A 19049-nucleotide genomic window follows, 5' to 3' on the forward strand; every position below is an offset into this window, starting at 1 on the left:
ATAACATGATACTCTAAATGGAAAACCTGAAAGACTCCACCAAAAAGCTGCTAGAACTGATACATGAATTCAGCAAAGTTTTAGGATATAAAATCAATATACAGAAATCGATTGCATTTCTATACACTAATAATGAAGCAACAGAAAGAAATCAAGGAATCGATCCCATTTACAATTGCACTGAGAACAATAAAATACCGACGAATAAACCTAAATATGTAAAAGATTTATATGCTGAAAACTACAAAAAACTTAAGAAATTGAAGAAGACACAAAGAAATGGAAAAACATTCCACGCTCATGGATTGGAAGAACAAATACTGTTAAAATGTCAATATTACCCAAAGCAATCTACACATTCAACACAATCACAATAAAAATTGCACTGGCATTCTTCTCAAAGCTAGAACAAACAATCCTAAAATTTGTATGGAACCAGAAAAGACCCCGAATAGCCAAAGTAATGTTGAAAAAGAAACCAAAGCAGGAGGCATTACATCCTGGACTTTAGCCTCTACTACAAAGCACTAATCATGAAGACAGTATAGTATTGGCACAAAAACAGACACATAGACCTATGGAATAGAATAAAGAACCCAGAATTGGACCCACAAATGTATGGCCAACTAATCTTTGACAAAGCAGGAAAGAGTATCCAATGGAAAAAAGACAGTCTCTTTAGAAAATGGTGCTAGGAGAACTGGTAGCAACATGCAGAAGAATGAAACTGGATAACTTTCTTACACCATACACAAAAATAAACTCAAAATGGATGAAAGACCTAAATGTGAGACAGGAAACCATCAAAACCCTAGAGAAGAAAACAGGCAACAATCTCTTGGACCTCAGCTGCAGCAATTTCTTGCTCGACATGTCTCCAAAGGCAAAAGAAATAAAAGGAAAAATGAACTATTGGGACCTCATCAAGATAAAAATCTTCTGCACTGTAAAGGAAACAATCAACAAAACCAAAAGGCAACCGACGGAATGGGAGAAGATATTTGCAAATGACATATTGGATAAAGGTTTAGTACCAAAACTCTATAAAGAACTAACACCCAAAAAACAAATAATCCAGTGAAGAAATGGGCAGAAGACATGAATACTTTTCCAAAGAAGATATCCAGTTGGCCAACAGACACATGAAAAGATACTCAACATCACTCATCACCAGGCAAATACAATTCAAAACCACATTGAGATACTACCTCACACTGGTCAGAGTGGCTAAAATTAACAACTCAGGAAACAACAGATGTTGGTAAGGATGTGGAGAAACGGGAAACCTCATGCACTTTTGGTGGGAATGCAAACTGGTGCAACCACTCTGGAAAACAGTGCAGAGGTTCCTCGAAAAACATAGAATTTCCCTATGACCCAGCAATAGCACTAGTAGGAGTTTATCCAAAGGATACAGGAGTGCTGATACATAGAGGCACATGTACCCCAATGTTTATAGCAGCACTTTCAACAATAGCCAAATTATGAAAACAGTCCAAATGTCCAGAAAATGATGAATGGATAAAGAAGACATGGTTTATATAAACAATGGAATACTACTTGGCAATGAGAAAGAATGAAATCCTGCCATTTGCAACAATGTGGGTATAACTGGAAGGTATTATGCTAAGTGAAATAAGTCAGTCAGAGAAAGACAGATATCATATGTTTTCACTCATATGTGGAACTTCAGAAACTTAACAGAAGACCATGTGGGAAGGGAAGGGGAAAAAATAGTTTCAAACAGAGAGGGAGGCAAACCATAAGAGACTCTTAAATACAAAGAACAAACTGAAGGTTGATGGGGGTGGGGGTGGGGGAGAGGGGAAAATGGGTGATGGGAATTGAGGAGGGCACTTGTTGGGATGAGCACTTGGTGTTGTATGTAAGTGATGAATCATGGGAATCTACCCCCAAAACCAAGAGCACACTGTATACACTGTATGTTAGCTAACTTGACAATAAATTATATTAAAAAATATATATATAAAAAAATCTTCCTTAGTCTGATAAAAGGCAGTTTTTAAAAACCTACTGAAATTAGAGTTTCATTTAAATTCTAAATGAAAGGATTTAAGATCAGGAGCAAGAAAAGGATGTCTACACTCACTTTTATTCAAAACCATTTTAGAAGTCCAAAAAAGTGTAATAAGGTGACAAAAGACACAGGAAGTATAACCATTGAAAAGAAAAAACAAAACGATTTCTCTTTACAGATGACATGATATATAGAAAAACTTATGGAATCTAAAAAACTACTAGAGCTCATAAAGTAAATTTATGAAGGTCTCAATATACAAGGTCAATGAACAAAATCAATTCTATACATATCAACAGTAAAAACTGAGAAATGAAAAATTTTTAATCTCATTCATAATAGTATCAAAATTATAAAATGCTTAGCAACATATATCATAAAAGACAGTCAAAACTTCTAAAAGCTACAAAAACATTGATGAGAGAAATTTAAAATACCTCAAAAAATGGAGAAGTATATTATGTTCAGGGACTGGAAGACTGAATACTGCTGTGTCAGTTTTCCCTGAAATTAAATTCAAAATTCTATAAATTCAGTGCAATTACAGTCACATTCACAATTCCAACAGGCATTTTATTTTTTTGGAAGAAATTGGCAAGTTGATTCTAAAATTTATATGGAGATGCAAAATACTTTGATTAGCCAAAATTTTCTTGAGGAACAAAGTTGAAGGTCTGAATAATCTGAATTCAAGAATTACAAGACTTACTTACCAAGACAGTATGGTATTGGTGTAAAGATAGACAAATCGATGAAAGGAATAGACTAGACAGTCCAAAAATAGACCCACACACATATGGACAAAACAGTATATACCATATGATTCTGTTCATATAAATTTTAAGGACAGGTAAAAATTAATCTGTGGTGATAGAAATTAGAATGTTGCTTATGCAGGGTGGGGGTGGGTGGAGATAGACTGGGAGGGAGCACAAGGGAATTTTCTATATCTTAATTTAGGTAGAGATTAAATGAATGTGTATAAATTTATTAAAACTCCTTGAATTAGACATTTAAAATCTCTGCATTTCACTGTATTCAAATTTCCCTGAATAAATAAAAGCTATAACTGGAGCTTAGGGAGTAAAAAGGCTTCCTGGAAGAGGTAGATGTTTGAAGAACAAGTAAGAGTTGGCTAGGTGAAGGATGGAAGAAGATTGGAAGTAGACTGTGTGACATGTGGAAAGGCACAGAAGTGTGACACAGCACAATGCCTTTAGGAGGAGGGGCTGGGAGAGAGAGAAGGTTGGAGAAGGAATTAGGGGACAAATTAGAAAAGGCTTTGGGATTAAGAAGTTTGAAGTTTATTCTGAAAGCTAAGGGAAGCCACTGAGGCATTTTATGTTGGCAAGATCAAACTAAGAGCAGAGTAGGGGGTGGGTGTGAAGGGACTCATCCAAGGTCAGGGAAGCCAAGCTCTAAAGTAGCACCAGACAAGCAAGAGTGAGGGTCCCAGCCAAGGTGGAGAGAGAGGCCTGTAGGAAAAGAGAAATCTTTAAGAGGTAGTAAAGAAGTAGAATCCACAAGTTTAATGAAGGAGTGGATGCTAGGATGGGTGAGGGGGATGACAAGGTTGACAGAAGAAATCCAAGTCCAATGGACTCCATTCCTTCCATTTTCCCATTAGCCTGTCATTAGCTTTGGAGAGTTGGTGGCACACAGGGTACTAGGGTAGGAGTTGTGAGTAAAAACTAGATGACATTTGGGTTTCTCAAGTTATCTATAATATCAACTAAAAAAAAAGACTTACAAAGCAAAATGTTTTGCCTTGCAAAGATCAAAGTTTTCTAAGGTGAAAAAAAAAACTACTGTGATATAAAAAGATGTCTAATTTACTGCCCTCCCCCTGAAAGCAATGGCAAATAAAGCTAACCTTTATTGAATATTTACTATGTGCCAAGCACTGTGTTTATGCATAGTTTATGCATAGTTTCTGCATAGGCATAGTTTATGCATTGTCTTGATGAATCCTGGCACCAACCCTCAGAGGTTGGACAATAAACATTATCCTACTTTTTAGAGTGGGAACTGAGATTGCCCAAGATCATTGAACTTGTTCCTGCTGGAGGTAGGACCTAACCATGCACTGGTATCTGACTTTGGTCACCTGTGTAAGGGTGTTAGCTCCAAGATGACACCCGGTGATTTTCATTTTCTGATCTCACAACTCTCAATGATTCGGAGGCAGAAGGTGGGGAGATTGTTGAAGAGAAGCCAGAATTGGGAAGAGATCAGGAGAATTGTTCTTCCTCAACTGAAACCTTCCTATGGAGTTGAATCTCAGAATGTAAGAGATAATAAAAATCTGTTATGGTCTGAATTGTGTCCGTCCCAAAATTCATATGTTGAAGTCCTAACTACCTCAGTCCTAGAACCTCAGAATGTGATTGTATTTGGAAACAGGGCCTTGAAAGAGGTGATTACATTAAAAAGAGGTGATAAATTAAAGGTTAGGAAGGGCCCCAATCCAGTCCGATTGGTGTTCTTATAACAGGCAATTTTGATGTGTGTACACAGAGAAAAGGCCATGTGCAGACACAACAAGAAGACAGCCATCTGCAAGCTGAAGAGACAGGTCTCGGAAGAAATCAAAACTGCTGACACCTTGATGGACCTCCAGCCTCCAGAACTGTGAAAAACTAAATTTCTGTTGTTTAAGCCAAGTACCAGTTTGTGGTACTTGGTTATGTCAGCCCTAGCTAACTAATTATCCATTCATTCATCTATCCATTCCTTTGTTCAACTACATTATGTGCTAAACTCAAGAGAGACATAAAACATTAAGGAAGAAATATTACCTTATCTCCAAAAGAGAACAATTATAGCATATGGGATAAGTGTTCTGACAGTTTTATGTTCAATTTAGGGCATTAGCTAAGGTGCCCTGTGGGAAGTGACACTTAACTTGAAGGCTACAGGACTTGTAGAGGTCTAGAAGAGGGTTTCTAAACCTGGCACTATGGACATTTTGGGCTAGATAATCATTTGTTGTGAGGGCTTGTCTTGTGCATTATGGGACTTTTAGTAGTATCACTGCCTCTGTTCTTTAGATGCCATTCACACCCCTACACCAAGTTGTGACAACCCAAAATGTCTGCATACATTGCCAAACGTCTCTTGAGAGGCAAAATTGGTCTAGAGGGTGGGTACAAACTTTTAAGTGGAGGACACAGCATGGAATCAGGCCAAAGATAGCATGGCCATTCAGGAGCCTGCAACCCTCTCATGTTATAAATGAGAAACTAAGGTTCAGAAAGGCTCAGTTTTTTATGCAAGACTGTGAACTGGTCACTATAACCAGAAGCAACAGTAGATGTAGTGGGAGGAAGTGCAAATCCAGAAGATAGCTTCAATTTGAGGCTGGTCTCTTCATCTTAAAGAAAAATATCAGACTCTTACCTATTGCAACATTTGAGTCTATGGGTCTACAACATGTTAAAGGCTTATTTTCTAGTGCCTGGAATAATGACTGGATGAGTAACTAGTAAACTAGGACCAATTACTGGACCAAACCTGAAACAAATAGCAAATGAAATGCCACTCACATGTTTCAAAGAAATAGTCTAAAATTTATGTATTGGTGACTAATAAGTAGCCAGTAACTGTGGGTGAGGGTTTTTGGCAAGGGCAGATGCTAAACACAAGAAATTTTAGCTGGCATTGTCATGTCTTACAGTAACAGGAAACAGTCTACAGACCTGGACCTGGCTGGTGGGACAGTCCACCATGGCAAGAGGTGCTGTTAAGAAAGCATCTGGACATGTGGGAACTGAATAATGGTCAGTGCAAACACTACAGCTCACTGACAAAATTGTTTGCTTAGAATTATAGCTAAATATAAGCAACAAGAAATGGTCTGACAAAGGTGACCTGTTCTTTTAGGCTCACAATTTATGACAAATTTTGCCTGGTGCTAGGGGTTACTTGGCATTTCTTCCTGAAGCACAGAGCTTCACAGGGCATTTACAACAGCAACATGAAAAGACTACTCTCTCATTGGTATGCAGGGTAAAGGCAGGACATACACCAGTCTCAGAATCAGTTCCTTTTTGGGACCTAACTGAAAAATATCTCCTCTGTGAAGCCTTGTGTGGTCACGTTGGACCTTGTACTTCCTCCACCTCCTTCTCAGTCCTTATGTAGACCACCTGGCCTAACTTAGAAGGCACTCAACAAATGTTGCCAAGAATGAGGCTTTCTTGTGTGTTTCTCAGTCCCAGAAGAGGACTCTACTTTCTTTTGTATTCTGTCCCCACCCTGCCACCCCAGTTCTCCTGACAGTGTCCCATCCACCATCAGAGATCCTATACTGCCCATTAGGACTTTGTCATTTGCTGTGCATGGGTGTATGGTTCACAGGTGTGGTCAGAGTAGGGAGGGACTGTCCCCCAGCATTGAAGGGTGATCCTCACTCCTTCCAGCAGTCCCTGAATTCTCTTCAGAGAATCTCTGAAGGTTCCACAAAGCACAAAGTCTGAAGGTTTCACAAAGTCTGAAAATTCCTGCTCCAGTCCAATGGCCAGGCTACATACAAGAAAACAGAATCCCAAAGGCCCTAAGAGTTCTACCCAGGCCACAGATCTCTAGTTTGGCATTACCTGAACCAGAATCTGCATTCCTTCCTCACCTTCACCAGGGTTCTTTGAACCACCCCTCTCAGAGATTGAAGTATTTCCTGCTGTAGGCCCCTAGGGATGGTGGCTGTCTGGACACAGAGGGCAAGGGTAAAATATTCCCACCATCCCATAGGAATAGTAAAAGATGTTGGTTGACTGACTAGAGACTTAAACAGTATTAATAAAAAAAGTCAGTTCAACAGGGTCATGACTACTTTCGGTCCTTACGGCACAAAACACTATCTATGAGAGCAGCTCTCATTCAACTTTTCACATTAAAATCCTAAGGGCCAGTTACTGAGCATGTACTGTACTTTGCTCATCCAGTGGCCTTAGTGGTGCAGATCAAACCTGCCCAAAGACTGCTTTTCCCACTCTCCACACTGGCGTACTGTTAATAGGGACAATAAGAGCTACCACCTCTATGTAAACACTTTTCGTTTGCTTTGAAGGAGATCAGACTATGCCATTCCAAAATATGCCATCATAGGAATAGGGAAAAAAAAGCTTTCCTTATGTTCACTGGCTAGGATCCTGTGAATTAGACTGCCACCAGACAGATCAACAGAAAAAGCACATAAATTATGTAATATAAGTTTTATGTGACATGGGAACCTTCATAAAGAAACAAGATCAAAAGAAGTGATTAAGCCTGAGTGTTTTTGTATTAGGTTTGATGTGGAGAATCATGGGAAAATGTAATAGGGCAAAATGGTATGAATTAAGGTGGTAAATTGGGGGAAACTCAGCAAGGCCTATGGGTTCAGACTTCCCTCAGTGTCTCTGTATCTTTGGAGATAAGGACACTCCTTCCCTTCAGTTATAAGGAGGACACCTCTCACATAAAGGTCTTAAGACCTAATTCAGCAGAGATGAAGGAATTCAGACAGTCCTTCCTTCACCTGCCATTTCTCAAACTCCTCCAGTTTAAGATATTCAATATGCTAAGGTGTCATATTTTGGGTTAGTGTGTTCTGAACCCTGCTACTCCTTAGGCATAAAGATTATTTTGAGCTGAAGATACTTGAGAATCAACAGATACATAAAGAAGTCTTCCCAGAGATTTCCTTACCTGACTAAAGGGAGAAAGTCCTGAGAAATAAGGGCTACCATAAATCCCCTATCCCCAAGATGGACTTGTACAAACAAACCTGCTGAGATAGCCCTTATGACTCATTAGTTTCCTCCATATATCTATTTTTGCACAGTTTGGCAGGCACCCTTGGAAGCTCCAAACCTTTTCCTTTGTCTTGTCATATCTCCGTAATTTCTCATTCTTTGTTAAAAACGGGTGACTCAGTTGGTTAAGCACCCGACATGGGCTCAGATCATGATCTCATGGTTCATGAGTTCAAACCCTGCATGGGGTTCCGCATTAACAGTGTGGAGCCTGCTTGGGATTCTCTCTCCACCCCCCCCACCAACACTCTCCCTCTGCCCCCCCACTTGTGCTTTCTCTCTCTCTCTCAAAATAAATAAATAGACTTTTTAAAAAATGGTATATAAGCTCTCAGCCCTATCCACTTCTTTGAGTCTTCACTTTTCTAGAAAAACCCATGCCTGATAAAAATTAACATCAAATAAAATGTGCATGCCTTTATTTCTGTTAATCTGTCTTTTGTCAATATAAGATGCAAGGCCCCAGGTAGTGAACCTAAAAGGGCTGAGGAAATTTTCCTCCCCCACAATTTATGGGTTACCTCACTATTTTTTTTGTTCACTATGTTCACTATTCTTCCATGTTCACTGCTTGTTAACATTTTGCCATGTTTGCTCTATTAATCTATCCATCTATTTACCCATCCATCCATTCATTTATGCATTCATGATCCATCCATCTAGCTATTTATTTATTTATTTTATTAAATCTTTTGAGAGTTACTTACAGATATCATGATACTACATCTCTAAATACTTCAGCAAGAATCTCCAAAAACAAAGGCTTTTTACCTTTACAAATATAATTATCACACTTAGAAATTTAACATTGAGCTAATACTATTATTTAATTATTTGCTACTCACAGTGTGGTCCCAGGGCCAATAGCATCTGATCTCACCTCTAGGAACTCTTGGATGGTGTATGCAGGAATGGGGTTGGTGGGGAATCTGTTTTTTTTTCCCCCCTATGATTTTTTATTTTTATTGTTAACATAATCAAAGAATTTCATAAATGTGCTTTGTTTTGATATTCTATTTTTTCTTTAAACCAGACACACAGAGCTATGATATAGACTAGCTATTCCCAACATTTTCCCACCCCATACCCTGTGCATTGGAAGGCAGCAATCTTGTCTTTATTTTTTGTCTTGGAATCCAGTGCCTATTGCAGATGCTCAATACATAGTCTCTGAAATGCACTTGGGAAGAGGCCTATTTTTTTAAGTGTGAAGTGATAAGACAAAGGCACCACAAAAAACACTAAATTTTATAGAATTTGTTTTGATCTACCTGGAATCCTGTAAAGATATCTAAGCTTGTTTTTTATTTCTTTTATTTTTTATTTGAGTATAGTTGACACATAATGTTACATTCGTTTCAGAAATACAACATAGTTATTTGACAAGTATATACATTATGCTATGTTCACGACAAGTGTAGCTATGATCTGTCACCATATAATGTTGTTACAAGATCACTGACTATATTCCCTATATTGTGCCTTTTATTCCCATCTTATTCATTCTATGAATGGAAGCCTGTATCTTCCACTCCCCATCACCCATTTTGCCCTTCTTCCTATCCTCTCCCCTCTGGCAACCATCAGTTTGTTCTCTGTATTTATGGGTCTGATTCTGGTTTTTGTTTATTAATTTGCTTTTACTTTTTTAGTTTCTAAATATGAGTGGAACCATACAGTATTTGTCTTTCCCAGTCTGACTTATTTCACTTAGCATAATACCCTCTACGTCTTTCCATGTCTCAAATGGCATGATCTCATATATTTATGGTTGTGTAATATTCCATTGCATATATATACCAAATATTCTTTATCCATTCAGTTATCAATGGACATTTAATTTGCTTCCATATGTTGGCTATTGTAAATAATGCTGCAATAGACATAGGGGTGCATATATTTTTTTCAAATTAGTGTTTTTGTGTTCTTTGGGTAAATATCCAACAGTGGAATTATTGGATCACATGGTATTTCTATTTTTTAAAGTTTATTTACTGAGAGACAGAGAGAGTGGGGAAGGGGGAGAGAGAGAGAGAAAATCCCAAGCAGGCTATGTGCTGTCAACACAGAGCCCAATGTGGGGCTTGATCCATGAACCGTGAGATCATGACCTGAGCTGAAATCAAGAGTCAGACACTTAACCAACTGAGCCACTGAGGTGCCCTGGTATTTCTATTTTTAAGTTTTGGAGAAACCTCCATACTGTTTTCCACAGTGACTATACCAATTTACATTCTTGCCAACAGTGTGGGTATTCCTTTTCTTCCACATCCTTGTTAACATGTATTATTTCTTGTCTTTTTGATTTTAATCATTCTAACAGGTGTAAGGTGTCATCTCCTTGTAGTTTGGATTAGCATTTCCCTGATGATTAGTGATGTTAAGCATCTTTTCACATGCGTGTTGGCCATCTGTATATCTTCTTTGGAAAAATATCTTTTCAGGTCCTCTGCCATCTTTTAATGAGATTTTTTTTTTTTTGGTGTTGAGTTGTGTAAGTTCTTTATATATTTTGGATATTAACCTGTTACTGGATATACCATTTGCAAATATCTTCTCCCATTGTTTTGTTGATGGTTTCCTTTGCTGTGCAAAAGCTTTTTATTTTGGAGTAGTCCCAACAGTTTACTTTTGCTTTTTTTCCCTTCACCTTAGGAGATAGCAAACTGTTTTTTTAACAAACCCTCCAAGTGATTCTGATGCATGCTAAAGTTTGAGTGCCACAGTTCTAGATTAAAAGATAAAGAGATCTAAGAACTAAATGCACTGTGTGATACTTGATTAGGTTCAAATATGGAGTTGGGTGGATTGGGAAATAGCCAAAAGGGATATTACTGGGTCATCTGGGGAAATTTGAGTATGAATTGTACATTAGGTCAGAGCTTCTTAGAATTGAATGTGCTCACAAATCACCTGGGCGTGATTTGTGAATCCAAATTCTGATTCTGAGTCTGGTAGGGAGGCTGTGCTGAGATTCCGCATTTCCAATAAATTCTTAGGTGATGCTGATGCTGCTGGCACATTTTGAGAACTAATCTAGGATAATTCCCCAATCATTTGTTTTTCATTACACTGACATTTTTTGAAAATCCTAAGCTAGCTGTTTTGCAAAATATCTCACAATTTGGATGTGCCTGATTATTTCCATCATCATTAGACTACATCCTTTTGGCAGGAATACAATATAGGAGATCCTATGTCCTCAGTATAGTACATCGGGACACACATAATTTTATTACTCTTTAATGCACTTGCAAGTTCCACTTTCTTCCTTCACACATTCTGTGGCCTCCTGAGCAGGGGTGGTATTAAAATCAGGTCCAGGAGACTTTCACCTGCACTCACACTCTTCCGGGTACTGTTGACAGGAGCAACAGTGAAGACATAACTGGAAAGTTGAATGCCCGTGAGATAATTCTCCTTGATCTGTTTCTCTAAGTCAAACCTTAATGATACAAAACAGTATAGCAGTGTTTGTGAAATCCTGTAACAAAGATGAATCACTGGTTTGCCTCAGAAATGAAAGGGAGACTGATTCAGACAAGCCCTGTTGCCAAAAATACCCTACGGAGGATGTTACACCAAAAAACAGAAAGCAAGCAGAAGCCGACAGAGAAACACTGAAGATGTTATGACAGACCTACAGAAATGCTCATGAAGATACAGGTAACGAGGTTTGAACCTTCTCTGGAAACTGGTAACCAGTCCAGTGAGCATTTTTTTTCTTTTTTTTTGAGAGAGAGAGAGAGAGAGAGAGAGAGAGAGAGAGAGCAAGCAGGGGAGGGGCAGAGGGAGAGGGAGAGAGAGAATCTTAACCAGGCTCCATGCTCAGCACAGAGCCCAACACTGGCTTGACCTCACAACCATAAAATCATGACCTGAGATGAAATGAAGGGTTGGACATTTAACCAAACGAGCCACTCAGGTGCCCTGCAAGCATCTTTATGTTACTTTTTTTTTTTTAATTTTTTAAATGTTTATTTTTGAGAGACAGCAACACAGAGTGTGAGCAGGGGAGGGGCAGAGAGAGAGGGAGACACAGAATCTGAAGCAGGTTCCAGGCTCTGAGCCCTCAGCACAGAGCCTGAAGTGGGGCTCCAACTCAAGGACTGTGAGATCATGACCTGAGCTGAAGTTGGTTGCTTAATCAACTGAGCCACCCATGCATTCCTTTACATTACTTTCAAAGAGAATCTCAAAATTGAAAGAGAGACACATATTTCACTGAGAAAATGCACTGATTAAAGACAAAAATTAAGAATACATAATTTTTGTGAATAGGCATTAGTTAAAACAGACTAATAATGAGGTGCTTGGGTGGCTCAGTCAATTAAGTGTACAACTTCAGCTCAGGTGATGATCTCTGTCTGTGAGTTCAAGCCCTGTGTTAGGCTCTGTGCTGACAGCTCAGAGCCTGGAGCCTGCTTTGCATTCGGTCTTCTTCTCTCTGCCCCTCCCCTGCTCATGCTTTGTCGCTTTCTCTCTCTCTCTAAAATAAAAATAAACATTAAATTTTTTAAAAAAATTTTATTTAATATTTTATTTAATTAATTATTTTTGAGAGAGAGAGAGACAGAGCACACAAATGGGGGAAGGGCAGAGAGTGAGGAAGACACAGAATCCGAAGCAGGCTCCAGGCTCTGAGCTGGTAGCGCAGAGCCCAACATGGGGCTCCAACTCACAAACCACGAGATCATGACCTGAACCAAAGTCGGACACTTAACTGACTGAGCCGCTGAGGCACCCCAATATTTAAAAAATTTAAATACAAAAATGATTAATAAAAAACACTTTAATACTTGATACTTTAAGGCAAACAAAGAAATAGAGGGAGAATAGTATACTTGAGAATAGTCAAGACAGTTATAAAATCCTGGTTAGTGGGAATTTCAGCATTCAAGTTCTTTTCTTGGTAGATAATTATTGTTGAGAAAGACAATATAAGAACTGTAAAATAAAACTGGCCAGTCTGCCAGGCACGCTATGATTTCCACTGAAGGCAGGAGTGTGGGCCCAGTATATGTCCTTGTCCTCTGTACTGGGAGACAGCTGGTCCCAAAAAGTCTGTCAAATGATGGTTGGGGGAGTCACTTTTCCTCAAAGCTGTTAATCCCACTTCCACAGTCTGAGCCTATAAATGTGATAAAGTTTCCAGACACTGGCATAGCTGAAACACTCAGTCATTTCACCCCAGAAACTGAAAGCATGATGAAAGAAGAGCTTTTACCCATGACCTCCAACCTGATCTTCAGGTCTGATGTGTTGTTATTAATTAAGGGCAATAACAGGCAAAAAGGTTTAAATGCAAGTCAAGGGGAAGGACTGTAGTCAGCTCCACAAAATTTAAAGAACTTCTATAAAAGTTGACAGAGAGCAAGAGCCAGCTAACCTCCCCTCTCCTGCTCCATCTCTCCCACACCCCTCTGGCATTCTGCCCCTCAGTTGTTCTGAACCACTTGGGTACCTCAAGCTTGCCACACACTCTTGCCTTTCCCTGCCTTTAACTGGTTGACTTCAGATTAGACAATCTCTTCCTTGGCAAGCCTCCTTGATGCCAACCCTCTCCAGTGCTGCCCCCAAAGAACTCTGTGTTTATGGCCATAGGTGTGCCTGTCTCTGCCCCTAGACTATAAGCTAGTCTTCAAGGCAGAAAACCTATTTTGTTCCATTTTGAAATTTACTATCAAGTCCAGTGCCTGGCACATGATATTAATCATTATGGAAATGCATTTATTATATTCCAGGCATGGCTCTAAGTACTTTAGATTGATTAATTTAATGTGCACAATATTGTGAGGTAAGTACTGTTATTATCCCCAGTTTACAGAAAAAGGAGGCACAAGTATTTAAGTGATTTGTCCATGGTCTCATAGTTGGTAAATGGTAGAGTTATGATTTCAACCCAGCCAATTTGGTTCTATGGAACATGCTTTTAAACTGTAAGCTATTTGCTCTTAACAAATACTAGATGGAAGGATGGATAAATGGAGATGATGGATGGATGGATGGATAGATGGATGGATGGATGGATGGATGGGTAGGTGGTTGGAGTGTGCAGGTCTCTAGCCAGTTAAAAAGGCTAGGGCATGAGAGAATAGTTCCCACTATAGGCCTCTTCTAAGGAAGACCCAATTAAGTGCAGGTATATAGGCACAAACTATTTCACACTAAAGCAAGAATCTATATGTTGATGAACACACAAATACACAAAAGTAGACACAGAGGAACCCATGGAAATAGCATGGCTTTTGGAATCATAGGACTAGATTTGAATCATGGCCCTGTTAATTTGAGGCCAGTTACTTTATTAACACCTTACCAGTAGAGAATATGTAAGTGTCCAACAGAGTGCTTGGAACTTAGGAACCTCCTAATTAATTTTAGTTCTGCTCCTGCTCAAGAAAATGACATCACCTGGATCTGATTTACTATAAGCAGGAAAATGCTGAGAAAAGGACTGGAGAGGCTGGCTCACTGAAGGACAAGAAAGTAAGACTTGTCTGGATCCCCTTCCTGGAACTGGGCTTTGAAAAGAGAGGTGAACTTACAACTTAGCTCTGCCAATTCTGCCAATTCTAGAATTATTAAACTACTTTTACTGCAGCTTGAAAAATTTTGCCTGTGTATACAAATGTGATATCTTTGAGGAAAGAGTGTTTGATATTTATATTTCAATACTTTTTTTGCATATAATAAAAGTAACTAAATCTCAATGCAAAAAAATTAGAGAACTACAGAGAAGCCTAAAAAATATATGAAAGATCAGTCCATGTTAATCATCTTGGAGGATCTTTCTTAATTTCTTAGTATGTGTATAAGTATGTATACTTTTTAAAAACAGAAATAGGATGAGCTTGTTTCTAGTATTCTGTTATTTTCACTTGATGATATATTATGGATACCTAACAACATAGGAATACATAATCAACTGCACTGCAATCCACCCAAAGGATATACTGTAAATTACTTAATACTACTGTAAATAAGACTTATATGAAACCACTATTATAAAAAATACTCCAATGAAAATCTGAATACACATCTTTGAGCTTTTGTATTACTGCCTTTATTTACATTTCCAAAATGGGAATTATCAGGTTAAGATAAACATTTTTATTTTGATACATACTGACAAACTCCTCTAGAAAAGTGGTATTTCATCAACAGTATAGGAAAGTTATCCACACTCTAACACTGGATATAACCATTATTTTTAGCCTTTGTCAAACAGATAAAAAAAAAAATAAAAAATGACTTCTCATTAGTTAGCATATAGTGCAACAATGATTTCAGGAGTCGATTCTTTAGTGTCGCTTACCCATTTAGTCCATCCCTCCTCCCACAACCCCTCCAGTAACCCTCAGTTTATTCTCCATATTTATGAGTCTCTTTTGTTTTGTGCCCCTCCTTGTTTTTATATTATTTTTGTTTCCCTTCCCTTATGTTCATCTGTTTTGTCTCTTAAAGTCCTCATGTGAGTGAAGTGACTTCTCATTTTAACTTATTTTTTTCCTGAGGTAATTTTCAAATTCTATTTAATGTAAATATAATGCACTTTAAAAAATCAACAGATATAAATTGTTTTATATATTTGAGTTGTTTCAAGTTGGGGGCATAAATATTTACAGTTGTTATGTCTCCTTGGATAGTCCCCTTTATTATGATATAATGCCTTTCTTCATCTCTTGTTGCAGTCTTTGGTTTAATATCTTGTTTGTCTGATATTGCTACTTTGGCTTTCTTTTGACATTCATTTGCATGATAGATGGTTCTCCATTCTCTCACTTTCAATCTGCAGGTTTCTTTAGGTCTAAAATGAGTCTCTTGCAGGTAGCATATAGATGGGTCTTGTGGGTTTTTTTTGTTTTTTAATCCACCTGATACCCTATGTCTTTTGATTGGAGCATTTAGTCCATTTACATTCAGTAATTATTGATAGATATGTATTTAGTGCCATCTTATTACTTGTTTTGTCATTATTTCTGGAGATTTTCTCTGTTCCTTTCTAGTCTTTGTTGCTTTTGGTCTTTCCTTTCCACTCAAAGAGTGCCCTTTAATATTTCTTGCAGGGCTGGCTAAGTGGTCACAAACTCCTTTAGTTTTTATTTGGGAAATTCTTTCTCTCTCCTATTCTGAATGATAGCCTTCCTGGACAGAGTATTCTTGGCTGCAGATTTTTTCCATTCAGCACATTGAATTCAAGCCCTTCTGGCTTGCCATTTTTCTATGGAAAGATTGCTGCTAGCCCTATTGGTCTTCCCTTGTAAGTTAGGGACTTCTTTTATCTAGCTGCTTTTAGGATCTTTTCTTTATCACTATATTTTGAAAATTTACCTACAACATGTCTTGGGTAGCCTGCTTTTGTTGATTTTGATGAGAGTTCTCTGTGCCTCCTGGATTTGGGTGTCTGTTTCCTTCTCTAGATTAGGGAACTTTTCAGCTATAATTTCCTCAAATAAACCTTCCACCCCCTTTTCTCTCTTCTTCTTTTGGGACATGAAAAGATGCTCAACATCACTCATCATGAGGGAAATACAAATCAAAACTACAATGAGATATCACATTACACCTGTCAGAATGGCTAAAATTAACAACACAAAAAAACAACAGGTGTTGGTGAGGATATGGAGAAAGGGGAGCCTTCTTATACTGTTGGTGGGGATGCAAACTGGTGCAGCCACTCTCTCTGGAAAACAGTATGGAGTTTCCTCCAAAAGTTAAAAACAGAACTATCCTATGATCCAGCAATTGCACTAGTAAGTGTTTACCCAAAGGATACAAAAATACTGATTCAAAGGGATACATGCACCCCAATATTTATAGCAGCATTATCAACAATAGTCAAATTATGCAAAAAGCCCAAATGTCCACTGACTGATGAATGGATAAAGAAGATGTGACACACACACACACACACACACACACACACACACACTGGAATATTATTCAGCCATCAAAAAGAATGAAATCTTGCCATTTTTAATGATGTGGATGGAGCTAGTGAGTATTATGCTAAATGAAATAAATTAGTCAGGGAAAGATAAATACCATATGACTTCACTCGTATGTGGAATTTGAGAAACAAAGCAGATGAACATAGGGGAAAAGAGAGAGGCAAATCAGAAAACAGACTCTTAACTATAGACAACAAACCAAGGGTTGCTAGAGGGGAGGTGGGCAGGGGGGATGGGTTAAATAGGTGATGGGGATTAAGGAGTGCACTTGTGATGAGCACTGTGTATTGTATGAAAGTGGCGAATCACTAAATTCTATCCCTGGAACTAATATTACACTGCATGTTAATGAACTGGAACTTAAATAAAAACTTGTGGGGCACCTGGGTGGCGCAGTCAGTTAAGCGTCCGACTTCAGCCAGGTCACAATCTCGCGGTCCGTGAGTTCGAGCCCCGCGTCGGGCTCTGGGCTGATGGCTCCCAGCCTGGAGCCTGTTTCAGATTCTGTGTCTCCCTCTCTCTCTGCCCCTCCCCCATTCATGCTCTGTCTCTCTCTGTCCCAAAAATAAATAAACGTTGAAAAAAAAATAAATAAAAACTTGAAAAAGATATAAAAAAATCCACATATGTTGTACAAATTTTCAGAAATCATTTACTCATATATTGCACCTTGGTTAGACATTAGAGCTACCCAAAGACTTTAAGGGTAGGCTGAGGGTATTAAAGATGTAGATTCTTTCTCTCTCAGTAGCCTTCGTACATTTATTTCTCACATTCTCACTACACATGTTCAGGCATATAGGACTTGCCCCAGAACTGTGCCTTCTGGGTCAAGTTATAGGGGCTCAGGACTTCCCATATCCCCAGTACATTGGCAGTGGCTATACGCTCAAAGGTCCAGGGGTTTTAGTTGTTCTGTTCTCATTCCTCTTGATCTTTCCACATCTTCTCTAGAGTCACACAATCATGGCCTTTGCTCAGAAGGGCAACTTGTGGGCACCTGGTCAAGTAAGCCTTGTACCTCTTTGAATTCACAATGCCCACCCATCTCTATTATGGGCCAGTCATGTAATGATCAATGGCACCTTTGGCTCCCATGTGTGTCATACCCTTGCAGGTGATGGGCTGAAAAGGGGCTAGTACTCTTCATAAGGCAAATATGTTCTTGGGGTCCACAGAGCAGTACATTGTCAGGTGCATCATTTCAAAATGGCTCCAATGGAGGTGACCACCACCCAGTGCCAAGATTGCACAACTGCCTTCTGTGAACTCAGTAGCTTCAGTAGAAGGTCCTCATATGTCGCTTTTAAGTTCTCCTCTCACTTTTGGCACACACAGATGTTGCCCTTTCAACAAATTTAATCTTGGGCTTTTCAAGAATGGAAACATCCTCAAGAGTTGGCACCAGGAGCAGCATCCATAGTCCAGCACTGGCAGGTGGGGCTGCCCAAGAATCTGACAGCGGCACTCACAGGAGTGGCCCACTGGCTCGAGCCAGCAGCTGCCACATGGTCACCTGCATCTAGCAGCACCGGGCTCCCCATAGTGACTCTAAACTTACATATTTTTAATTGTTAGTGAATCGCACACATTTAAGGTGTTTATTGACCATTTGGAATTACCTTCTGTGAATTTCTAGATCATGTCCTTATCATATTTTCCTATTAGTTTGTAAGAGCATGCATTCATCTTTGCATATCTCATGCCTAGTATAGAACTTGGCACATAGTAGTTATTCAACAAATATTTGTTGAATGTCTAATTCAATATCTAATATTTAATATCCCTACTTGGCTGCAAAAATATGTTTATCCCCAGAGGACACAGGCTAGTGGTTCTAAGTTTGAATCCTGATTGCCAAGATTTTACACCTAACTTTGAGAAAGTCAGATTCTTGGAATCTGAAAATACTGACCATAGTCAGAACCCCAGGGGCCCTGACACCATGTATCCTGAAGTCTAATACTTGAGAGAAAATACCTCCTATATAAAAACTTTCTAAAGAATAGACCAGGAAGAAGAGCTGGAGCCATTCACCTGGTATCATGGAGAGGTACCACATGGTTGGTTTGTACCCAAATCTTCCTCTTTCTTCATCTGCCAGGAGCCCAAAAGCCTTCATAACTAAAGCAGTCACCATACCTTAACAAGTCTTGGAGTAACTAAGAACTCCATAGGGTACCTGAATAGCTCAGTTGGTTAAATGTCCTACTCTTGGTTTTGGCTCAGGTCATGATCACATGGTTTGTGGGATCGAGCCCC

General features: G+C 38.9%; 1 pseudogene; it reads right to left on the bottom strand.

Annotated features, from left to right (window-relative positions):
* Positions 1–17567: 17567 nt before the first annotated feature.
* On the bottom strand, positions 17568–18297 carry LOC122476401 (annotated as a pseudogene).
* Positions 18298–19049: the final 752 nt, after the last annotated feature.

Source organism: Prionailurus bengalensis, chromosome B1 (assembly GCF_016509475.1).
Source record: "Prionailurus bengalensis isolate Pbe53 chromosome B1, Fcat_Pben_1.1_paternal_pri, whole genome shotgun sequence".
Taxonomy (NCBI): Eukaryota; Metazoa; Chordata; class Mammalia; order Carnivora; family Felidae; genus Prionailurus; species Prionailurus bengalensis.